Consider the following 24,497-nt stretch of genomic DNA (forward strand, 5'->3'; position numbering starts at 1 on the left):
CAAGACACTTCTCAGGTTATCAGTTCTGACTGTTTGGAGGTTGTGGTTATAAAAAAGAACACTACAGAATAAGCAATGTTGGGCAACTCTGGATTTCGATAAGGAAGTAAAAGAAAGCAATTGGCAATCCAACCCTTGGGGAAAATATAATGTCAGTGTCACACAATGGTCTTTCATTGCAAGGAGTTAAGAATTATTTCACGTCCAGACTCTCATGTGTCTATCAAGAATCTTTACATTACAAAATCCAAGCTTGTGCTTTGTTTTAATAATGTCTTTAGGCTTCAACTGGGAATTCTTTAATACACAAAGATGTTAATTAGCAAGAAGGAAAGATATTTGAAGGACTTCATGACTCCCAATTAGTCTTTGGTAAAGTTGAATTTTTTTTCTTAGCATATGAAAGAATGCATGTGCCTTACCTTGCCAGTAATAACTGCTATAGCCTTGATTCTGTCAACATGGGGTTCTCATACATTTTTTTAAGTGAACAAGAGTATCCCTCAGATAGGAGTGATGTCCTGAGACAGCTTAATGAGAAAATGAAAGCAAGACAAAAGCAATTCTCTGGTGAATGCAAGCAACTAATTTAATGATTTACACAGTAGATTAGATTAAAGAAATGAGAAAAAGTAGTCATGAATCTGGCTTTTCATTTATGGAAATATTTTTTTTCTTTTACATATGCAAAAAGGTGAACATTTCAAGTTTCTCTTTTTCTAACAGGAAGTGTAGAATACAATTACCTTTCTTTTTAAAACAAGACTTTTACTTATTAGTACATCTCACATTGAGACAGCTAAGAAGAGACGGGGTTGATTACAATACATGCTACACTTGGGGTAATTTTTGTGCCTAAAGTTTCTTACTATAATAATCTGAACTGAAAAGATACAATTACTATGCAATATTAAAGGACCTTTGTTGAAAGTTCATTTGTTTATCATCTATTCTTGGATGTATTTCTGTTAGTACTCTGACCAAAATGGAAGGCAAATTGGTGGCACATGGACACACAATGTATGCAAAGCTCTTAATTGCACTCTTTTTTTAATTTTTAATATTTTTATTACGTATTTTCATCAATTACATTTCCAATGCTATCCCAAAAGTCCCCCATACCCTCTCCCCCACTTCCCTACACACCCATTTCCTTTTTTTGGCCCTGGCATTCCCCTGTACTGGGGCATATAAAGTTTATGTGTCCAATGGGCCTCTCTTTCCAGTGATGGCCAACTAGGCCATCTTTTGATAAATATGCAGCTAGAGTCAAGACCTCCGGGGTACTAATTAGTTCAAAATGTTGTTCCACCTATAGGGTTGAAGATCCCTTTAGCTCCTTGGGTACTTTCTCTAGCTCCTCCATTGGGGGCCCTGTGATCCATCCAATAGCTGACTGTGAGCATCCACTTCTGGGTTTGCTAGGCCCCGGCATAGTCTCACATGAGACAGCTATATCTGGGTCCTTTCAGCAAAATCTTGCTAGTGTATGCAATGGTGTCAGCGTTTGGAAGCTGATTATGGGGTGGATCCCTGGATATGGCAGTCTCTAGATGGTCCATCCTTTCGTCACAGCTCCAAACTTTGTCTCTGTAACTCCTTCCATGGGTGTTTTGTTCCCAATTCTAAGAAGGAGCAGAGTGTCCACACTTTGGTCTTCATTCTTCTTGAGTTTCATGCGTTTAGCAAATTGTATCTTATATCTTGGGTATCCTAAGTTTTGGGCTAATATCCACTTATCAGTGAGTACATATTGTGTGAGTTCCTTTGTGATTGTGTTACCTCACTCAGGATGATGCCCTCCAGGTCCATCCATTTGGCTAGAAATTTCATAAATTCATTCTTTTTATTAGCTGAGCAGTACTCCATTGATCTTAGTCAGAATGGCTAAGATCAAAAATTCAGGTGACAGCAGATGCTGGCGAGGATGTGGAGAAAGAGGAACACTCCTCCATTGTTGGTGGGATTGCAAGCTTGTACAACCACTCTGGAAATCAGTCTGGTGGTTCATCAGAAAACTGGACATAGTACTACTGGAAGATCCAGCAATACCTCTCCTGGGCATATACCCAGAAGATGTTTCAAGTGGTAATAAGGACACATGCTCCACTATGTTCATAGCTGCCTTATTTATAGTAGCCAGAAGCTGGAAAGAACCCAGATGTCCCTCAACAGAATAATGGATACAGAAAATGTGGTACATTTACACAATGGAGTACTACTCAGCTATTAAAAACAATGAATTTGTGAAATTCTTAGGGAAATGGATAGATCTGGAGGATATCATCCTGAGTGCTGTAACCCAATCACAAAAGAACTTACACAAGATTTTTAACCCTGTAGCAATAATTTATTTTAAGGTTTTTCTCTTTATAACATTGTAAGATCTGATTTTTGCTTCTAGCCACTAAATGTTAAATAGTGCCTAACTTCCATCTAACACAATGAATCATAACATGAATAAGAATTTATAGACATCAAAATCCAGAAATCTTAGAATGGTACAAAAATGACACAAGCAAGAACACTAGATTCTGAACTTGCCCTAACTTCCTTCACAGAGCTTATTTCCCAAGGGTAGCAAAGACAAATCGTAAGCCCTAACACACCACAGTTATCTTGCTGAATGCAGGTTGTAGAGATGAGTTTGTGGAACAAGCAAACTGCAACAAGTGTACAGGAGAATGCCCTTTGAGAGTTCAAAATTCTGCAAAGGCATCCTCAGTAAACAGAGACACAACAACAGTGTGTGATGAGTGACTCTTATTGCTCACTTGGGGCCAAGACATACATGAATTCCAGCCAGCTATGGAGAGACTTCCTCAAAGTACTAACACAATTCATAAAAAGCTCTCAAGAAGCCAACCCTTAACGTGGAACTAACCTAGCCCTACAGTAAAAGAGTCTCATGAGTCATATTAAAAGAACAAGCCTAAGGATTTCTGTGAGACCAGCCTGGTCCACCGAGTGAGTTCCAGGATAACCAGGGCAAAATAGAAAAACCCTGTCTTAAAAAACAAACAAAAAACAACAACAAAACACAGAGACACAAAAATATAAATTCTAGAAAATTCAAAAATTTGATTCTTGATTATGTCTGGAATTCCAAAGATAAAACAAAACAAAGCAAACAAACAAACAAACAAACAAACAAAACAAAGACATCCAGAGAAGAAGGGAACTGTGATCGGTCACAAAGAAAACATTAATAAAAGAGAAAATTCACAGTAAAGGAAAACATGAAACAAATGAGGAAAGATGAAGAGTACAGAAAGGACTAGAAGGAGTCTTAGAAGTGAACAGTGAAGAGTCAGAAATGTCCAGTTCTCTGTGTGTGTTTAAGATCCAATTACACACTATACTGATATGAAGATGTAGTCAAGGGGACCATCTAAACAGTAGGAAGAGAAAGGGTCTGAACTAAACAGACAGATGCTTGCTTATTGGGCAGAGACAACAGCTACAACACACATGGAAGTATAATAGGAACTGCAAACCCAAAGAAGCTCAAAATGTAATCAGTGACATCATTAGTACCAATGCTAAGGGAGGAAAAGGTAATACTATCAAAGTAAAATGAATAATATAATTTCCCACTAGAAAGAATTAAAAAGACTATAAAATCATAATGATACGTTTAAAGAATAGAACGTCAATCTTATGGGATGGAGAGTTATCTCACTGGTTAAGAATCTGGAAAAACCAAAAACCAAAGAAAGAAAGAAAGGAAGGAAGGAAGGAAGGAAGGAAGGAAGGAAGGAAGGAAGGAAGGAAGGAAGAAAGAAAGAAAGAAAGAAAGAAAGAAAGAAAGAAAGAAAGAAAGAAAGAAAGAAAGAAAGAAAGAAAGAAAGAAAGAATAATTGTTCTTGCAAAGGACCCGGGTTTGATTCCCAGCATCTACATGGAGGCTCACCACTTTCTTAGGCATCAAGCACGTATGTGGTACACAAACATACATGTAGGCCAAGCACTCTTATACACAAAATAAAATAAATCCACAACAAAAGAAAGAAAATATCAGTCTGAAATTTTATATCCAACAGAAAACATATTTTCAAAATTAAAAGACAATAAAGATTTTCCAAAACAGAATGAGACACAGCAGTGCTGCTGGATTTCTGTTAAAGTACAAACGTTGGGTGAAGTTCATCTGATTAACTTGAAGGACTACCCCCATAAAACCAAAATTTACCCCCCAAGAATGGGGAGAGCTAGAAAGCCATTATGTGAATAATATCTGATTTATATTTTCTATTAGCTTAGTTTATTATAATTGCAAATCATGATAATGGTCTGAGAATATTTTAGGGGTTAGAACATGAAGAAATAAAATAATCATAAGATACTATTACTTTCTAATAATGATGTGAAGGTTATAAGATATGGGTAAATCCAATGATGAAGACAGAAGAAGAAACAGAAGAGGCAAATGAACATACCTCACTCTAGAGCCATAGCTTTTCAGTGATGGTGTGTGATAGCTAAAGGCTCTCCATTGTAAATAGAATGCAGTGGGCTGGAAAGATGCTTCAGAGTTTCAAAGCACTTGTTGCAGTTGTAGAGAATAGACGTTCAGTTCCTAGCACTGACTAGATTGGCTCAAAAAACGATCTGTACCTTCAGTTCCAGAGGCTCTAAGGCTCTCTTCTGCCTCTGCTAGCATTGCACACACTTGGAGCACATACATATATGCAGGCAAAACACTCATACACATACACAATGAAAGTAAACAAATCTGAAAATAGAATAACCAAGAAAATATTTTGAGCTAGATATACTAGTGACAATGTTGAAATAGTAACAAGAACTTGAGAATGTGTCATTGCATGAAGAGGTGATCAAAAAGTATCTCAGGAAAGAGAGAGCAAGGGGGAAAAACTCAGAGCACTGACCAGGATGCTATGTTATCATCCGGAGTTTCTTGTCAGGTGCCATATGTCAGCTCCGTTCTGTGTGACTTATTGTGCTTCCTTTGCCTGTAGTAGATGAATATTCATTTTTATTGCTGGATTTGTGCTCATCACTCTGTATTGCTTTTTATTAAAGAGAGCATATGTGTGTGTGTGTGTGTGTGTGTGTGTCTGTGTCTGTGTCTCTGTGTGTCTATGTGTGTGTCTGTGTGTGTACATTTTGATACATACAAGTACATGAACAAAGTCTAACAATTACAAACTGTTATTTGTATATGTGTATGCTTTCTATGTATATGTATATGCATATGTATATGTATATGTATATGTATATATGTAAGCTGCTTATATATATATATATATATATATGTGCTTGCATATATATTGAATTTTTCGAAACTAGAAATAAAATTTAATGAAATGGTACAACCTACATTTAGAGCTCTTCCTACCTCAGTCAATCTAATCTGGAAAATTCATCACAAACATGCCTAGAAATTGGTTTCCATGGTGATTCTAAATCCCATCAAGTTGTTAATTAAGATTACCCATCACAAACAAACTGAGGCATTTGTAAAGGGGGTTTTCTCCTTTATGGAATTTAGTTCTCCATTATTTGACACAATAAGAAGACTGACAATCTCCATGATTTCTCAATACCTGCTTAAGGCAGAGGAGAACATAGGGGTGTATACCAAAAAGTTCTACCAGAATATCCAGCAATACCACTCCTGGGTATATACACAGAACATGCTCCAACATGTAATAAGGAAACATGCTCCACTATGTTCATAGCAGCCTTATTTATAATAGCCAGAATCTGGAAAGAACCCATATGTCCCTCAACAGAGAAATGGATACAGAAAATGTGGTACATTTACACAATGGAGTACTACTCAGCTACTAAAAACAATGAATTCATGAGATTCTTAGACAAATAGATGGATCTAGTGGATATCATCCTGAGTGAGGTAACCCCATCACAAAAGAACACACATGATATGAACTCACTGATAAGTGGATATTAGCCCAGAAACTCAGAATTCTTCTTCGAAGGAGGAACAAAATACCCATGAAAGGAGTTACAGAGACAAAGTTTGGAGCAGAGACTGAAGGAATGACCATCCGGAGACTGCCCCACTTGGGGATCCATCCCATAAACAACCAGCAAATCCAGACACTATGGCAGATGCTAACAAGTGCCTGCTGACAGGAACCTGATATAGCTGTCTCCTGAGGGGCTTTGCCAGTGCCTGGAAAATACAAAAGTGGATGCTCACAATCATCCATTGGACGGAGCACAAGGTCCCCAATGAAGGAGCTAGAGAAAGTACCCAAGGAACTGAAAGATTCTGAAGCCCCATAGGAGGAACATCAATATGAACTAACCAGTACGCCCAGACCTTCTTGGAACTAAACCACCAATCAAAGAAGACACATGGTGGTAAATGTGGCTCTAGCTGTATATGTAGCTGAGTATGGCCTAGTCGGTGATCAATGGGAGGAGAAGCCCTAGGTCCTGTGAAGGTTCTACACCCCAGTATAGGGGAATGCCAGGACTGGGAATGGGAGTGGGTGTGTTGGGGAGCAGGGGGAGGAAGGAGGGAATACGGGATTTCTAGAGGGGAAAGTAGGAAAGGGTAACATTTGATATGTAAATAAAGAAAATATCCAATTTTTAAAAAAGAGTCCTGCAAAAGTAAGAGGCACATTTAATGTTCCTGGTGTCATCCCTCTAGCCCAAAACCTCTATTCTTATATTTAATAAATCTGAAAGGAGCCAGGAGGGCTTTGCCAGAGCATCCACGGGAGCCATCTCCCTTCCCATATCCCATCAAGACTAGTCTGCACAGGTGAGAGTGTGGACTACAGAAGCTGACAGTTTCTGGGACAGGCAGGAGCCACAGAGCTTCTAAGGCAGGCCCTGTTTCAGGCTCCAGACATCCGGGCACCTTCCCTGCGAGAGGAGAGGTGCCCACACCGCCCAGGAGGGCTTTGCTGGAGCATCCATGGGAGCCATCTTCCTTCCCGGATCCCACCAAGACTAGTCTGCACAGGTGAGAGTGAGGCCTACAGATGCTAACAGCTTCTGGGACAGGCCCTGTTTCGAGCCTTTATCTTCTGCCAGGAGGCAAATCCAAACAACAGATATCTGTGCACCTTCTCTGCAAGAGGAGAGCTTGCCTGCAGAGAGTGCTCTAACCACTGAAACTCAGGAGAGAGCTAGTCTCCCAGGTCTGCTGGTAGAGGCTAACAGAATCACAAAAGGAAAAAGCTCTAATCAGAGAAAACTATAACAACTGACTCCAGAGATTAACAGAAGGCGAAAGGCAGATGTAAGAATCTGCCACTCACCATCATCAGAACACAGCACTCCCACCTCAGCCAGTCCTGGGTAACCCAACACACCTGAAAAGCTAGACCCAGATTTAAAGTCATATCTCATGATGATGGTAGAGGACATCAAGAAGGACATTAATAACTCACTTAAAGAAATACAGGAGAACACTGCTAAAGAGTTACAAGTCCTTAAAGAAAAAGAGGAAAACACATCCAAACAGGTGATGGAAATGAACAAAAACAATACTAGACCGAAAAAGGGAAGTGGACACAATAAAGAAAACCCAAAGTGAGGCAACGCTGGAGATAGAAACACTAGAAAAGAAATCTGGAACCATAGATACGAGCATCAGCAACAGAATACAAGAGATGGAAGAGAGAATCTCAGGTGCAGAAGATTCCATAGAGAACATCGGCACAACAATCAAAGACAATGCAAAATGCAAAAAGATCCTAACTCAAAACATCCAGGAAATCCAGGACACAATGAGAAGACCAAACCAACGGATAATAGGAGTAGATGAAAATGAAGATTTTCAACTTAAAGGGCCAGCAAATATCTTCAACAAAATTATAGAAGAAAATTTCCCAAAACTAAAGACAGGCATGCCCATGAACATACAATAAGCCTACAGAACTCCAAATAGACTGGACCAGAAAAGAAATTCCTTCTGACACATAATAATCAGAACAACAAATGCACTAAATAAAGAGAGAATATTAAAAGCAGTAAGGGAAAAAGGTCAAGTAACATATAAAAGCAGACCTATTAGAATTTCACCAGACTTTTCACCAGAGACTATGAAAGCCAGAAGATCCTGGACAGATGTGATACAGACACTAAGAGAACACAAATGACAGCCCAGACTACTGTACCCAGCCAAACTTTCAATTACCATAGATGGAGAAACCAAAGTATTCCACAACAAAACCAAATTCACACATTATCTTTCCACGAATCCAGCCCTTCAAAGGATAATAACATAAAAAAAAACAATATGAGGACAGAAACCATGTCCTAGAAAAAGCAAGAAAGTAATCCTTCAACAAACCTAAAAAAAGACAGCCACAAGAACAGAATGCCAACTTTAACAACAAAAATAATAGGAAGCAACAATTATTTTTCCTTAATATCCCTTAATATCAATGGACTCAATTCCCCAGTAAAAAGACATAGACTAACAGACTGGCTGCACAAACAGGACCCAACATTCTGCTGCTTACAGGAAACCCATCTCAGGGAAAAGACAGACACTACCTCAGAATGAAAGGCTGGAAAACAATTTTCCAAGCAAATGGTATGAAGAAACAAGCTGGAGTACCCATTCTAATATCTAATAAAATCGACTTTCAACCCAAAGTCATCAAAAAAGACAAGGAGGGGCACTTCATACTCATCAAAGGTAAAATCCTCGAAGAAGAACTTTCAATTATGAATATCTATGCTCCAAATACAAGGGCAGCCACATTCATTAAAGACACTTTAGTAAAGCTCAAAGCACACATTGCACCTCACACAATAATAGTGGGAGACTTCAACACACCACTTTCATCAATGGAAAGATCATGGAAACAGAAACTAAATAGGGACACAGTGAAACTAACAGAAGTTATGAAACAAGTGGATCTAACAGATATCTACAGAACATTTAATCCTAAAACAAAAGGATATACCTTCTTCTCAGCACTTCATGGAACCTTCTCCAAAATTGACCATATAATTGGTCACAAAACAGTCCTCAACAGATACAAATATATTGAAATTGTCCCATGCATCCTATCAGATCACCACGGACTAAGGTTGATCTTCAATAACAACATAAATAATAGAAAAGCAACATTCACGTGGAAACTAAACAACACTCTTTTTAATGATACCTTGGTCAAAGAAGGAATAAAGAAAGAAATTAAGGACTTTTTAGAGTTTAATGAAAATGAAGCCACAACATACCCAAACTTATGGGACACAATGAAAGCATTTCTAAGAGGGAAACTCATAGCTCTGAGTGCCTCCAAAAAGAAACTAGAGAGAGCACACACTAGCAGCTTGACAACACACCTAAAAGCTCTAGAACAAAAGGAAGCAAATTCACCCAAGAGGAGTAGACAGCAGGAAATAATCAAACTCAAGGGCTAAATTAACCAAGTGGAAACAAGAATAACTATTCAAAGAATCAACCAAACGAGGAGCTGGTTCTTTGAGAAAATCAACAACATAGATAAACCCTTAGCCAGACTCACTGAAGGGCACAGGGACAGCATCCTTATTAACAAAATCAGAAATGAAAAGGGAGACATAACAACAGATCCTGAAGAAATCCAAAACACCATCAGATCCTTCTACAAAAGGCTATACTCAACAAAACTGGAGAACCTGGACAAAGTGGACAAATTTCTAGACCGATACCAGGTACCAAAGTTAAATCAGGATCAGGTTAATGATCTAAACAGTCCTATATCCCCTAAAGAAATAGAAGCAGTCATTAATAGTCTCCCAACCAAAAAAAAAAAAAAAGGACCAGATGGGTTTAGTGCAGAGTTCTACCAGACCTTCAAAGAAGATCTAAATCCAGTTCTTCACAAACTATTCCACAAAAGAGAAGCAGAAGGCACTCTACCCAATTCATTCTATGAAGCCATAATTACTCTGATACCTAAACCACAAAAAGAGCCAACAAAGATAGAGAACTTCAGATCAATATCCCTTATGAATATCGATGCAAAAATCCTCAATAAAATTCTCACTAACTGAACACATCAAAAAAATCATCCATAATGACCAAGTAGGTTTCATTCCAGGGATGCAGGGATGGTTTAATATACAGAAATCTATCAATGTAATCCATTATATAAACAAACTCAAAGATAAAAACCACATGATCATCTCGTTAGACACGGAGAAATCATTTGACAAAATCCAACACCCATTCATGATAAAAGTCTTGGAAAGATCAGGAATTCAAGGCCCATACCTAAACATGATAAAAGCAATCTGCAGCAAACCAGTAGCCAACATCAAAGTAAATGGTGAGAAGCTTGAAGCAATCCCACTAAAATCAGGGACTAGACAAGGCTGTCCACTCTCTCCCTACCTATTCAATATAGTCCTTGAAGTCCTAGACAGAGCAATTCGACAACAAAAGGAGATCAAGGGGATACAAAGTGGAAAGGAAGAAGTCAAAACATCACTTTTGGCAGATGATATGATAGTATATATAAGTAACCCTAAAAATTCCACCAGAGAACTCCTAAACCTGATAAACAGGTTCAATGAAGTATCTGGATATAAAATTAACTCAAACAAGTCAATGGCCTTTCTCTACACAAGGATAAACAGGCTGAGAAAGAAATTAGGGAAACAACACCCTTCTCAATAGTCACAAATAATATAAAATACCTTGGCATGACTCTAACTAAGGAAGTGAAAGATCTGAATAATAAGAACTTCAAGTCTCTAAAGAAAGAAATTAAAGAAAATCTCAGAAGATGGAAAGATCTCCCATGCTCATGGATTGGCAGGATCAACATTGTAAAAATGGCTATCTTGCCAAAAGCAATCTACAGATTCAATGCAATCCCCATCAAAATTCCAACTCAATTCTTCCACGAATTGGAAAGGGAAATCTGCAAATTCATCTGGAAGAAAAAAAAACCTAGGATAGCAAAAACTCTTCTCAAGGATAAAAGAACCTCTGGTGGAATCACAATGTCTGACCTAAAGCTGTACTACAGAGCAATTGTGATAAAAACTGCATGGTACTGGTATAGCGACAGACAAGTAGACCAATGGAATAGAATTGAAGACCCAGAAATGACCCACACACCTATGATCACTTGATCTTTGACAAGGGAGCTAAAACCATCCAGTGGTAAAAGAGCATTTTCAACAAATGGTGCTGGCACAACTTGCGGTTATCATGTAGAAGAGTACATGTTGATCCATTCCTATCTCTTTGTACTAAGATCAAATCTAAGTGGATTAAGGAACTTCACATAAAACCAGAGACACTGAAACTTATAGAGGAGAAAGTGGGGAAAAGCCTCGAGATATGGGCACAGGGGGAAATTTCCTGAATATAACAGCAATGACTTTTCCTGTAAGATAGAGAATCGACAAATTGGAACTCATAAAATTTCAAAGCTTTTACAAGGCAAAAGACATTGTCAATAAGACAAAAAGACCACCAACATATTGGGAAAGGATCTTTACCTATCCTAAATCAGATAGGGGACTAATATCCAATATATATACAGAACTCAAGAAGGTGGACTCCAGAAAATCAAATAACCCAATTAAAAAATGGGGCTCGGAGCTAAACAAAGAATTCTCACCTGAGGAATACCGAATGGCTGAGAAGCACCTGAAAAAATGTTCAACATCCTTAATCATCAGGGAAATGTAAATCAAAACAACCCTGAGATTCCATCTCACACCAGTCAGAATGGCTAAGATCAAAAATTCAGGTGACAGCAGATGCTGGTGAGGATGTGGAGAAAGTGGAACACTCCTCCATTGTTGGTGGGATTGCAAGCTTATACAACCACTCTGGAAATCAGTTTGGCGGTTCCTCAAAAACTAGACATAGTACTACCTGAGGATCCCGCAATACCTCTCCTGGGCATATATCCAGAAGATGTTCCAACAGGTAATAAGGACACATGCTCCACTATGTTCATAGCAGCCTTATTTATAATACCAGAAGCTGGAAAGAACCCAGATGGCCCTCAACAGAGGAATGGATACAAAATATGTGGTACATTTACACAATGGAGTACTGCTCAGCTAATAAAAAGAATGAATTTATGAAATTCCTAGGCAAATGGATGGACCTGGAGGGCATCATCCTGAGTGAGGTAACCCAATCCCAAAAGAACTCACAGGATATGTACTCACTGATAAGTGGATATTAGTCCAGAAACTTAGAATACCCAAGATATAAGATATAATTTTCGAAACACATGAAGCTCAGGAAGAATGAAGACCAAGGTTTGGATGCTTTGTCCCTTCTTGGAATTGGAAGTAAGGCACCCATGGAGGGAGCTACAGAGACAGAGTTTGGAGCTGAGATGAAAGAATGGACCACAAGGGAGCTAAAAACATCCAGTGGAAGAAAGACAGCATTTTCAACAAATGGTGCTGGCACAACTGGTTGTTAACATGTAGAAGAATGCGAATCGATCCATTCCTATCTCCTTGTACTAAGGTCAAGTCTAAGTGGATCAAGGAACTTCACATAAAACCAGAGACACTGAAACTTATAGAGGAGAAAGTGGGGGAAAGCCTTGAAGATATGGGCACAGGGGAAAAATTCCTGAATAGAACAGTAATGGCTTGTGCTGTAAGATCGAGAATTGACAAGTGGGACCTCATGAAACTACAAAGCTTCTGCAAGGCTAAAGACACCATCAATAAGACAAAAAAACCACCAACAGATTGGGAAAGGATCTTCACCTATCCTAAATCAGATAAGGGACTAATATCCAATATATATAAAGAACTCAAGAAGGTGGACTCCAGAAAGTCAAATAACCCCATTAAAAAATGGGGCTCAGAACTGAACAAAGAATTCTCACCTGAGGAATACCGAATGGCAGAGAAGCACCTGAAAAAATGTTCAACATCCTTAATCATCAGGGAAATGCAAATCAAAACAACCCTGAGATTCCACCTCACACCAGTCAGAATGGCTAAGATCAAAAATTCAGGTGACAGCAGATGTTGGCGAGGATGTGGAGAAAGTGGAACACTCCTCCATTGTTGGTGGGATTGCAAGCTTGTACAACCACTCTGGAAATCAGTCTGGCGGTTCCTCAGAAAATTGGACATAGTACTACCGGAGGATCCAGCAATACCTCTCCTGGGCATATATCCAGAAGATGTCCCAACCGGTAAAAAGGACACATGCTCCACTATGTTCATAGCAGCCCTATTTATAATAGCCAGAAGCTGGAAAGAACCCAGATGTCCCTCAACAGAGGAATGGATACAGAAATTATGGTACATTTACACAATGGAGTACTACTCAGCTATTAAAAAGAATGAATTTATGAAATTTCTAGCCAAATGGATGGACCTGGAGGGCATCATCTTGAGTGAAGTAACACAATCACAAAAGAACTCACACAATATGTATTCATTGATAAGTGGATATTAGCCCAAAACTTAGGATACCCAAGATATAAGATACAATTTGATAAACGCATGAAACTCAAGAAGAATGAAGACCAAAGTGTGGACATTGTGCACCTTCTTAGAATTGGGAACAAAACACCCAGGGAAGGAGTTACAGAGACAAAGTTCATAGCTGTGATGAAAGGATGGACCATTTAGAGACTGCTGTATCCAGGGATCCGTCCCATAATCAGCTTCTAAACGCTGACACCATTGCATACACTAGTAAGATCTTGCTGAAAGGACCCAAATATAGCTGTCTCTTGTGAGACGATGCCGGGGCCTAGCAAACACAGGAGTGGATGTTCACAGTCAGCTATTGGATGTATCACAGGGCTCCCAATGGAGAAGCTAGAGAAAGTACCCAAGGAGCTAAAGGGATCTGCAACCCTATTTTTGGAACAACATGATGTACTAACCAGAACCCTGGAGCTCTTGTCTCTAGCTGCATATGTATCGAAAGATGGCCTAGTCGGCCATCAATGGAAAGAGAGGCCCATTGGACTTGCAAACTTTATATGCCCCAATATAGGGGAATGCCAGGGCCAAAAGAATGGGAATGGGTGGGTAGGGAAGTGGGGGGCGCTATGGGGGACTTTTGGGATAGTATTGGAAATGTAATTGAGGAAAATATGTAATAAAAATATTTAAAAAAAAAAAAAAAAAAAAGAAAGAATGGACCATCTAGAGGCTGCCATACCTGGAGATCTATCCCATAATCAGCCTCCAAATGATGACACCATTGCATACACTAGCAAGATTTTGCTGAAAGGACCCTGATATAGCTGTCTCATGTGAGACTATGCAGGGGCCTAGCAAACACATAAGTGGATGCTCACAGTCAGCTATTGGATGGATCACAGGGCCCCCAATGGAGGAGCTGGAGGAAGTACCCAGGGAGCTGGGGTGATCTGCAACCCTACAGGTGGAACAACAATATGAACTCACTAATATCTCCCACCCCCAGAGCTCATGTCTCTAGCTGCATATGTATCAGAAGATGGCCTGGTTGGCCATCAGTGGAAAGAGAGGCCCATTTGTCGTGCAGACTTTATATGCCTCAGTACAGGGGAACACAAGGGCCAAGGGGTGGGAGTGGGTGGGTGGGGGAGTGGGTGTGGGAGGTTGTGGGGGACTTTTGGGATAGCATTGGAAATGTAAATGAAATAAATACCCAATAATAAAAAAAAACAAATTCAATTTTGTCTAGGGCTCTAAAAAAAAAAATCTGTAATATATTTCAGGAACAATGTTAATTTCCCATTATTATCATTCCATAAGCTTAATATACCCAGAATTCTCTCTAGATTCTATTTTAGAATGATTTCCTCAGAGAAGTATGATACCAAATTGTTGTCATTAAAAAAGAAGAACCAGAAGTTTGACATACTGGTTATGTTGCTTTGGGGGTAACAGGATACTTTATTAGTTTTATTTTATTTTACTTTATTTTATTTTTTGTTTTTACAACAGCTTCAGCTGTCATAGAATTTGCTTTGTATATCAGGATAGCCTTGAACTCACAGAAATCCTCCAGCTTCTACCTCCCGAGTGCTGGAACTAAAGGTGTGTACCACTACAACCCAGCTAATTTTATTATTTTTTAAATCTTGAACACAACTGAGTCTCCATGCCTATTTCTCACTTAGGAATCTATCAGGCACACATCCCCTAAACATTGCCAGTGGCCTTTCATCAGAAGAGATTCGAGGCCCTTAGGTCAGCCAACATCCAAATTCAAGGTGACAGCTGAGGTATTAAGAGAAAATATAGACGAGGTGTGACTTCACACTCCAGTGTCTTGTTGGTTTCTGGTCTGACAGGTGTAAACACAGCGAAGGAAGATTCATTCCCAACACATAAGTGGAGCAACTTCCCTGACTTCCTGCCCATGATTCATTTAACATTCATCCTAAAACAACAATGTTTAAAGCACAGAGCCTTCTGCCTATTGCTATAAAGAGAACTGCAACTCGACAACAGTTTTCTCTTAATGTAGTCAAAAGATTTTGTGTAATTTGAGGGGAGGCTTTAATAAAAGGGCACATTGGATTATTTTCCAACTTTCAGTATTTCCTAGTCTGTTTCTATGAAATCTGAGTGCTGTCATCATCCGGACTGTTGTCATCAAAACAATTCCAGAGGGATAGACTTCTCTATGCATCTAGTGATGGCACACATGTGTGAACCAGCACAGGGAACATGAACGGGTGGCTTGTTCTGCAAGTCACTGGGTCCAGATGGCCACTCAGCCACCTCCAGAAGCCCTGCTCCCTCACACATCTGCCCCCTCTTTTTTCTTTTTCATATCCTTTATCTCAATTGTGCAGAAATAAGTTTATAAGACCTCCCCCATTAGCTTATACACTTGTTTTCATGTCATGATCCTTTCTCATGTATTCCCCCTCCCTGACCTCTAGTCACCTCTGTTGACATTTGTGAAATAGACCCTCATGACTATCTTTATGTACGTACGTGGATAGATATATAGTCTTACAATACATCAGGGGATATAGAGCTATACGGACTACTGAATTCAAGTCTAATTTTTTAAGTTATTTGGGTTTCCTTTTTTAACTTAACATTGGTTGGTTGTCCTAGCTACACTACTGTTTTTTAATGTAGTTGATTAATACTGAGGCCACAAAGTACTACCTTCATAACACAGCTTGAGTGCTGAATCTCCTGAAAATAGCCATGTATCTCACACACACACAAGTGTTCCTCCAGGGCTTCTCCTTGGGAGTTCATGACTGAGTTTCTCATGTAGAATGAGCTAGTAGGGTCTAAGAGTACATCCATATCAAAAGTCACTAGGCTTGGCATTGCATGTCCTAAGGATCTCTAAGTTTTTATACAATGGAAAGCGGCTGGTAGGATCTGAGAGTATAGCCTTATTATTGTCACCAAATACCCAAGATGTTCCCCAGAGGACTGTAGTTGAGGAAACTGTCCTTCCCTCCATCCCCATCCAAACCAAGACTGGTGACACCTAGCAAAAACAAAACAAAAAGTACATACACACAAAAATAAATATGTAAATAAAATAAAATTTATTTTATTCATTAATAATAATAGAATCAATACAAATATAATATAATAGATATGATTATAATAATACAACTGATATAATAATAATAATGTAATTAATACAACTATAATAATATAATAGATATAATACACATGCATGCATTTTGTGTTGGCCAGAGCCTACCCTGGAGTGTGGTTGATATACTACCACTCTGATACTCCATTGGAGAAAACTGATCAGCAGCAGATGGTAAGAGTAAAGTTCCTACATTGAGACAGATGAGATAAAACCCAGTCATGGTTATAACCAGAGAATAAAACTAAGCTAGAGCCTATTTAATATAGAGTCTTAGAATAAAAGAGAAGATGCCTAGCCTGAGTCCAGTGGGACAACAGTGGCTGTTATCACAGGACATTGCTTAGTCCTGACAGACAGGCTACCAGGCTCCCAGAGGAAATTCATCTGTGGGGTCATGCAGGGAATGAGGGGAGCCTGCTGTCCATAGTGCTTCAGTCTGTTTATTAACTGAAGTAGCTAAGCCTCATTATGGATACATCAAAATATGCTTGGGTTTGCTCTTTCCATCCTCAGCGTGATTTTAAAAACACCTTTTTGATATGCTAAGAGTCTCTAATGAAAATAGAAAGCATCAATTCAAAAAAAAAAAAAAAAAAGGGAGGGGAGGCTTCCATAAAGGACAGCTTTGTCTTCTGCTGTTAGTTAGCAGGTTGTCCATAGGGACTGCAGACGGGATTTTCATTCAGCAGCAGGCCTCACTAAAGAAGGCAACAACTAGGACTGACCTTGGAGAACTCAAACCTGTATTTGCCTTTAGTTTTCCATGATTTTAGAAAATTCAAACTCCAGGTGTCTGGGAGGTAATGTTAAGTGATGATGTAAGGGGAAATGGTACTGAGTTTTGGTTTCCAGAGTCCAGTGTTGCTCAATGAAAAAGCAGAAGGATCATTGGCAAATTGTAGTTGTTTCTGTTTTGTTTAGTTTTTTATTTGTGTTTTTGTTTTGCTTTGTTTTGTTTTGCTTTTTGTCTCCTTATCCCTAAGAAGTTATTTCCCAATTCTCAGGACCAATGAGAGACCATTGGTTTCTAAATCATCTGATACATAAGGACACTGGATAAAGAGCACTCGTGAGGTTTACTCATCAGTAAAAAAGTAGAAAACGAGTCTCAGTTATAACACAAGGATCACAAAAAGAAAGCACTTTGGCAAAATGTCACTCCAAAACTAGCCAGGAGAGATTAAGTGGGAAACACACACATACACACACACACATACACACACACACACACACACACACACACACACGGGGGGGGGGGGTTTACAAAGTCCTGTGGGATAGGGATTACAATCATTGTAAGCAGGTACTCTAAAGAAGTCAAGACTGAAGAACTTGTGTACACAGGACATCATGAACCATGTAAACTCTCCCTCTTGCTCAAGCATTTTTTAAAGGGCAGTGCACCCTGATGAATGACAATCAAAGCACTGAGAAACAGAGAAATCTCTTGATGGCAGGAAATAGAAATGGCACAGTAGGAAGAGATAATGCCATCAAGAACCTCTTCGTTTGGCCCAGTGAGATGACTCAGCTTTATACAAAGACACTTGCTACCCCAGAAACCCGCGTAGTGGAAGGAGGACATTGACTCCTCCAAGTTCTTTTCTGACCCTAATTTGTGCTCTGTGGCACATACACCAACTTACCACTAAATAAGCAAATAAAGAAGACATAATAAACTAAATGTGTTGATCAATTAATTAATGTAAAAATCTCCTACTCTAGCTCCCCCTGGAGAGGGTACTCAACATTCAGAAAGAATAGTTTGCTAAGTAAAGCCAACACTGTCACTCTTCACTTAACATAGCCCTGGATTCTACACCTGTGTCTTTGTGCCACTGTACAAATTACAACTCAGTCTGTACTTTTCACCCTCCGGGCCACAGTAGTACCTCTTTGAGGGACTGCCCTTGGGTGACTAGAGTCCAATATCTGTGCATAGAGAACGTCTCAAGTGTGTGTGCCTATAATGCTGGGGCACTATCTTGGTACTGAACACACAGAGCATGCACACCAGCTTTCTGTCTGGTGTCACACAATGTGAGAACTCACAGGGTGGGGGTGAGGGAATCAGGTACAATTTAGGACTTCATCGCATGCTGTTCCTCTGCTTGAGTCTTGCATCCTATGGCCTGCTTTCCTTATTCCTTTTGTAGTTTCCAGTGGGAGTGCCTTAAATACATCACTGACATATGTAAGCATCCTTATCTCAGAGTTTCCTCTGGGGACTCCTGCCAAGACAAGGAGCCACTGAAAGGATGAAAAAACAATGAAAGGGAATCTCTCTTTGTTTGTCAGAAGATCCTTTGTTTTGGTGCATTTGAGAATAAAAATATAATAATAGTTACAGGGAAAGAACAGGGTGTTTTGGTGGGATGATCTGTGTGATATAACAATCACACACATATACACACACACATGCACACATATACACACATGCACACATATACATACATGCACACACAGACACATACACACATACACACTCACACACACACGGCACATACAACTACATAAAGAAGTTCTACCACTTTCTAAGGTGCTCACACACCAGATCCTTTTAAAGAACTGGACTGAGTGTTGAGTTCTTCATTGGGATGGGTACACTGCAGAAGTGGAGAGGTTGGCCTTGTGGTCCAGTAAAGGAGCAGAGCCGATGGACACATTTCATTCTGCTTGCACATTAAAACAAGAGTTCAGCCTGTCATCAATACAGCAGAATGGGAAAGTGACAGAAATAATGCTAGCCTAATCTGAATCTATTTGCTCTCTGCTTCCATCAACCCTTTATACAAAATGTTTAAGCCATTTGTGCCAAGCTCCACATGCTGTTACACACAATCTGACATAATTAAAACATTTCCTTTTTTCCTTTGTTCAGTGATCAAATGCTACCCTCTGTATTCCTGACTCCCCAGTGACTTTTCTCCCACCTTTCCTCTCTTTCTTTCCTTTAGATGTCCTCGCATCTTCCCATAATTGAAAGCTGATGTCATCTGCAAGACACATGCACTCTCTATTTTCAGAGGCTCTGTCATCAACACAGCTGTCTGGCATCCTGTCATTGCCCATCGCTGTCAGTTAATACAGGAACACAAACCTTCGGTGACATTATGCAAATGTGTAACCTTCCCTGGAGACTTTCTGCCTCGATGCCAGCGTCTAAGTTGCCCTGAAATAGAACATTGTCCATGTAGACAGCTGTAACATACTCGGATGTGTGTCACAAAACAAGGAAAAATTATCTTGACCTCATTTGCTAAGGGAATCTGCAATGTCTACACTCAAGTAGCATGCTGGAAATAAAGGTCTCACAAAAACAAGAACCTGACTTTAGAATTCTATACCCCCCAGCATTTAGAAGGAACATGCAGTAGAAATAAAATTTGAATCTCAGTTACTGCAATCTCCATCTCTGTTACTTCAGAAGGCAGAGTAAGTTTTCCAGGATCTGTTGCACGCCCACCTGTAAGAAGATGATGATGCTCACTTTGACCTGTTCTGGTCAAGCACCTCCCTGCCCTCCTCTCCAACCCTGTTCTTTCCTGCAGGCTCATCAAGCCAATGTACATATTCTAGATGCATTAAAAAACTAAGATGCCAAGTTTACTATGCTCGCTATTGAAGCATCACAGGAGACTTTGCTACACCTGCTCTCCATGCCCATTTAAGCTTTCAATATCCCTAGTGTTTCCCTATGTCCTAGCTTCCTTTCACTCAACATATATTTTATAACTATCGACTGTGCTCAATCACTTACTAAGTCCTAGGACAAACACAACATTAACTCGCAAATGGCCTGCTCTCAACAACCTTGGGATCTATGCAGGCAGGCTGAATGACTGAGGGACTCTACATGGTGCTGGTGGCCCAGAAGTTTTTCAAGGAAAAGCCAACATTTAATAGCAAATATAGGATGTGTAGTTATTTTCCTATTGCATTTATAACAGTTGTGTCTTAAAATTGTACAAAATATAATACATTCAAGTTCTAAAGGCCAGACGTCTAGAGTCTGCCTTGAGAAGCATCAATCCTTCTGAACCCTTGTCTCCTACAGTGCTCCCAGGATCCTTGGCACTCCTGACCTTGTAATAACATCACCCCCTCATCATCATCTCCAAGTCTGCTCTCCTGTCATAGAGAGACCAACTGGGTAATACAGAATAATATCCCCATTCAAAAACCCTTAACTAAGTAATAACTACAAAATCTCCCTTGTGTATAACATAACCCTACATTCCAAGGATTAGGGCACAGATACCTTTGGGTTAGTAGGTATCAAGTATTATTCAGCCTTCCACAGAAATATTGCATGTGAGAGAAGTAAGGACGCAAGCATGTTGCCATCAGGACATGGTGAGAAAAATGTATGTAGTAGACACCTGGAATCTCCACAGCCACTATAGGACTGAAAATATTTAAAGACAAGTAGAAATGATCAAAAAAATGTGAAGCGAGATTGTTTTCAAATTTGAATATGGCAGTGATATACAGAGTGATTTGAGATCAATCTCACTTTTAAGTATGACAGAGCCCAACAGGCACCTCCAAGGAATACAATGATCTAGTGGAGGGAGAGACTAGTCCTGGCAGCAGAATGGAGGTCACGATGTAAGGAGCCGCCCTCACATTCGCCATTACAAGATGGCGCTGATGGCACTGACACCCGTGTTCTAAGTAGTAAACAAGCAAGCTGCGCATGGGCCGGGGTAGCTTTCCACGCCATGTGCTCTGCCTTTCCCGTGACGACAACTCCGGCCGATGGGCTGCAGCCAATCAGGGAACGACACGTCCGAGGCGGAGGACAGTCCTCCATAAAAGGGATGGGGCTCTGCCATTTTTCTCTCTCTCTCTCTCTGGCTCTCTTCTCCACTGGCTCCTGATGGGGTAAGCAATAAAGCTTGTGCTGCAGAAGATTCCGGTTGCCCTGAGCGTGTTCTTACCAGGGGGGACAAAAGCGCGGGCAATATCACGAGAGCACAGGCTCCATTCTGATAGACCATTACTGAGTAGCCCTGTGCAATCACTGTACTGTAAGGTGTGGGCACAGTGGTATCACAAATCAGATTTCTCAAAGGAAGCCAGAATTGAGCATGTTTGTATAGCCTAACTTTTAAATATCAATAGCTATTCAATTGAACAAAATAATTATAATATTGAAATAGTATATCTAGGACTCGCAAGCTACCTGTGGCAATTTGTAGCCTCTGGCTCAGAGGATAGCAATGCCAACTAGTAACTTTATTTGATGCTTAGGGCTCGTATCAGCTCATAGGTACAACTGAGATCATAGGTATCATTGTCAATCTAGTCCTTAGCCTTTCTATTGATTTCTCTCTGCCACAATATTCAGCTGCATATCATCCAGTTGGGAAAATAAGACAGAGGAATAAGATGAGTGACAACGAATGGTGAGAAGTACTCTGTCAGTGAGTGTTATAGTAACAAGTGCAACAGGGCTTGGCTAAGCTCACCAGGGCTTTCTTACGTAATCTTAAATTCTACAGCAAATTTGACCATCCTATGCTATAGCCAATCCTGTTCTGGAATATTCTCATCAGTATATTTGATTCTATGAAGAATCTGTGTCCACATGTTCTGGGGGAAGCTGGGCTTCCCCTCCTTTGGGATAAATCTTTTGTAGTGTAAGTCGGTTATCACAACTGTGTTTCTCCCCACAGTGACTGGTCATCAAATTTGCCTATCAGTTCAGCTCTAACCACGGAAATGAGAAGACAACTCTGCTGTGGTGACTCGGGAACAGTTTTCAGACACTAGAATCTGCCCTGTGACATCTGAAGTTTGCTGCAGCCACCTGTGTCTATGCCAGGGCAACTGAAAGAAGAACCAATATGTTGAATTTTGTAAGGCCAGATGATAACATAAACCAAAAGTTACACACAGGAACGCTACAGAAGGTGACATGTGCTTGGTTGCTCCTCTCACAATAAGGAAAGAAATATGCTGGCTTTCATTTTCCAGAAGGAGAAAAAGGACGAGAGCAAATGAGTACAGGGAAGAGTCAAGGGCACGATGAACAGGGCTGACTGCAGAGATCTAACAATCATGTCAGCACCAATAGGAGAGGTACTAACCACAGCCTCCCAGGAAAGGGGCAAGCTATAACTGCTCTGAGCCTGGAGGCATTCCTAGGAGCATAGCCAGCCATTGCAGGAGGCTAACTGGAGATTGTTTAGTGAAAAGGAATATTTTTAAAGGAAAAGCTCACTAACTGCTTAGATGACTTCAAACAGTGTCATGCTGTGATTAGTCACATCTCCTGGCCCTGTGACTGGGCACCTGACAAGAACAACTTGAAGGAGGAAAAGATTTCTTTGCAGCTTTAAAAGTCTTATCTCATTGGTGGAGGAAGCTGTGGCAGAGATGCTCATGTGCAACTGGAAGAAAGCAGGGCAAATCACAAGGGGCCAGAGCAATGCATAACCCCAAAGACACAACCCTGAGGAAAGGTTACCTCCAGCCATTCTCCACCCTGCACAGTTCTCCAACCTCCCTGTTCAGATTCTAAGTCTTCAGTGGATGAAGCCATTCGTTCGGTCAGAGCCATCGTGATGAAACTGTCCCTGGTAACCCTGGAGAAGCGTCACAGCCAGAAGGCTTTCTGACTAATCTTCTAAGTACTTCTCCATCCACAATCAAGACTGACCATCAAACACTGAGATTCTGCTGCCTGCCAGCAAGCTCTGGAGCTAATTATCAATATTCTAGCTTTCTCTTTAACAAGTTAAGTTCTATCAACTCAAATGTTGAAATAACTATGATGATAGCAGTAAGAAATGGCACATACCACGGCAGGAGAAATGGTAAAGCAATGTGAACAAGTACCTGTGTTCAGAAGGTAAATAAGTCATGAGGTGTTCAAAATCAAAAAGAACGCTGAGATTGTGGTACAGGTCAACTATAAGAACTTAGGGGCTGGAATGAAGGCTCAGAAGCTAAGAATTCTTACTATTCTTCCAGAGGGCCTGAATTCAATTCCAGGCACCCGCATCTAGTAACTCACAACTGCTGGCAACTCCACTTTTAGGCAACCCAGTCCCTTCTTCTGTCCTCTTCTTCTCATGGTATATGGCACATGCATGCATACATACATACATACATACATGAATGCATATATACATACCTACATGCATGCATGAATACACACATACATACATAAATTACAAAATGATTTAATAGGAAACAGCTTTCATTAATAAAAATTTACTCTATTGGAATATGCCTTATTGGTCAAGTGGAAATAGTTTAGTTAAGCTGTGAAAATCATGGCCAATAGAAGGCAACAAAAGATTCCTATGAGAGAATGTGAGCACTCTGGCCACATCTTTTTATACTTGGTTCTTAAGGGGAAAGTGAGACAAGTTCCCCTCTACTTTTTATTGATAAATGGATATATGTTGTGTTTTATGTCTCCCCTGTATAGTGTGTAGTTTCTGAATGTGCTGACACTGTCTAAGTTCAAGACAGCTTTGAGAAGTTTCCTGTGCTTGAGAAGAAAGGTGTAAACTAGGTGCTAAACAAGTTTCTTAAACTTCAGACACAATACTATACAATCTACCCATTCCACAGTATCTTAGTTCTATGCTAGGAAGAGACACCAGTGTCATGGCAACATTATAAAAGAAAGCAATTAATTGGGGCAGGCTAACATTCAGAGGTTTTGTCCATTATCTTCATGGCCTGAAGCACAGAGGCATGCAGGCAGACCAAGTGCTAGAGAGATAGCGGAGTCCCACACCCAGATTAGCAGGCACCAGGAAGAGGAAGAGTAAAAGGAAAAGGAAGAGAAACTAGTCCAGGCCTGAAACCCCAACGCCCACCCCCCAGTGACACTCTTCCACCAACAAAGTTATGCCTACTACAACAAAGCCACACCTCCTAGTCCCTGTCTTGTAGCAACATTACCTAATGGCCAAGCATTCAAACCTATGAGTCTATGAGGAGG

General features: G+C 40.1%; 1 pseudogene; it reads left to right on the top strand.

The window, feature by feature from the left end:
* The window catches only part of LOC110295400 (clathrin light chain A-like), a 133,861-nt pseudogene that overhangs the window by 84,047 nt on the left and 25,317 nt on the right, over positions 1-24,497 (top strand).

This window comes from Mus caroli, unplaced genomic scaffold, assembly GCF_978045245.1.
Source record: "Mus caroli unplaced genomic scaffold, Mus_caroli_1 scaffold_1, whole genome shotgun sequence".
NCBI lineage: Eukaryota > Metazoa > Chordata > Mammalia > Rodentia > Muridae > Mus > Mus caroli.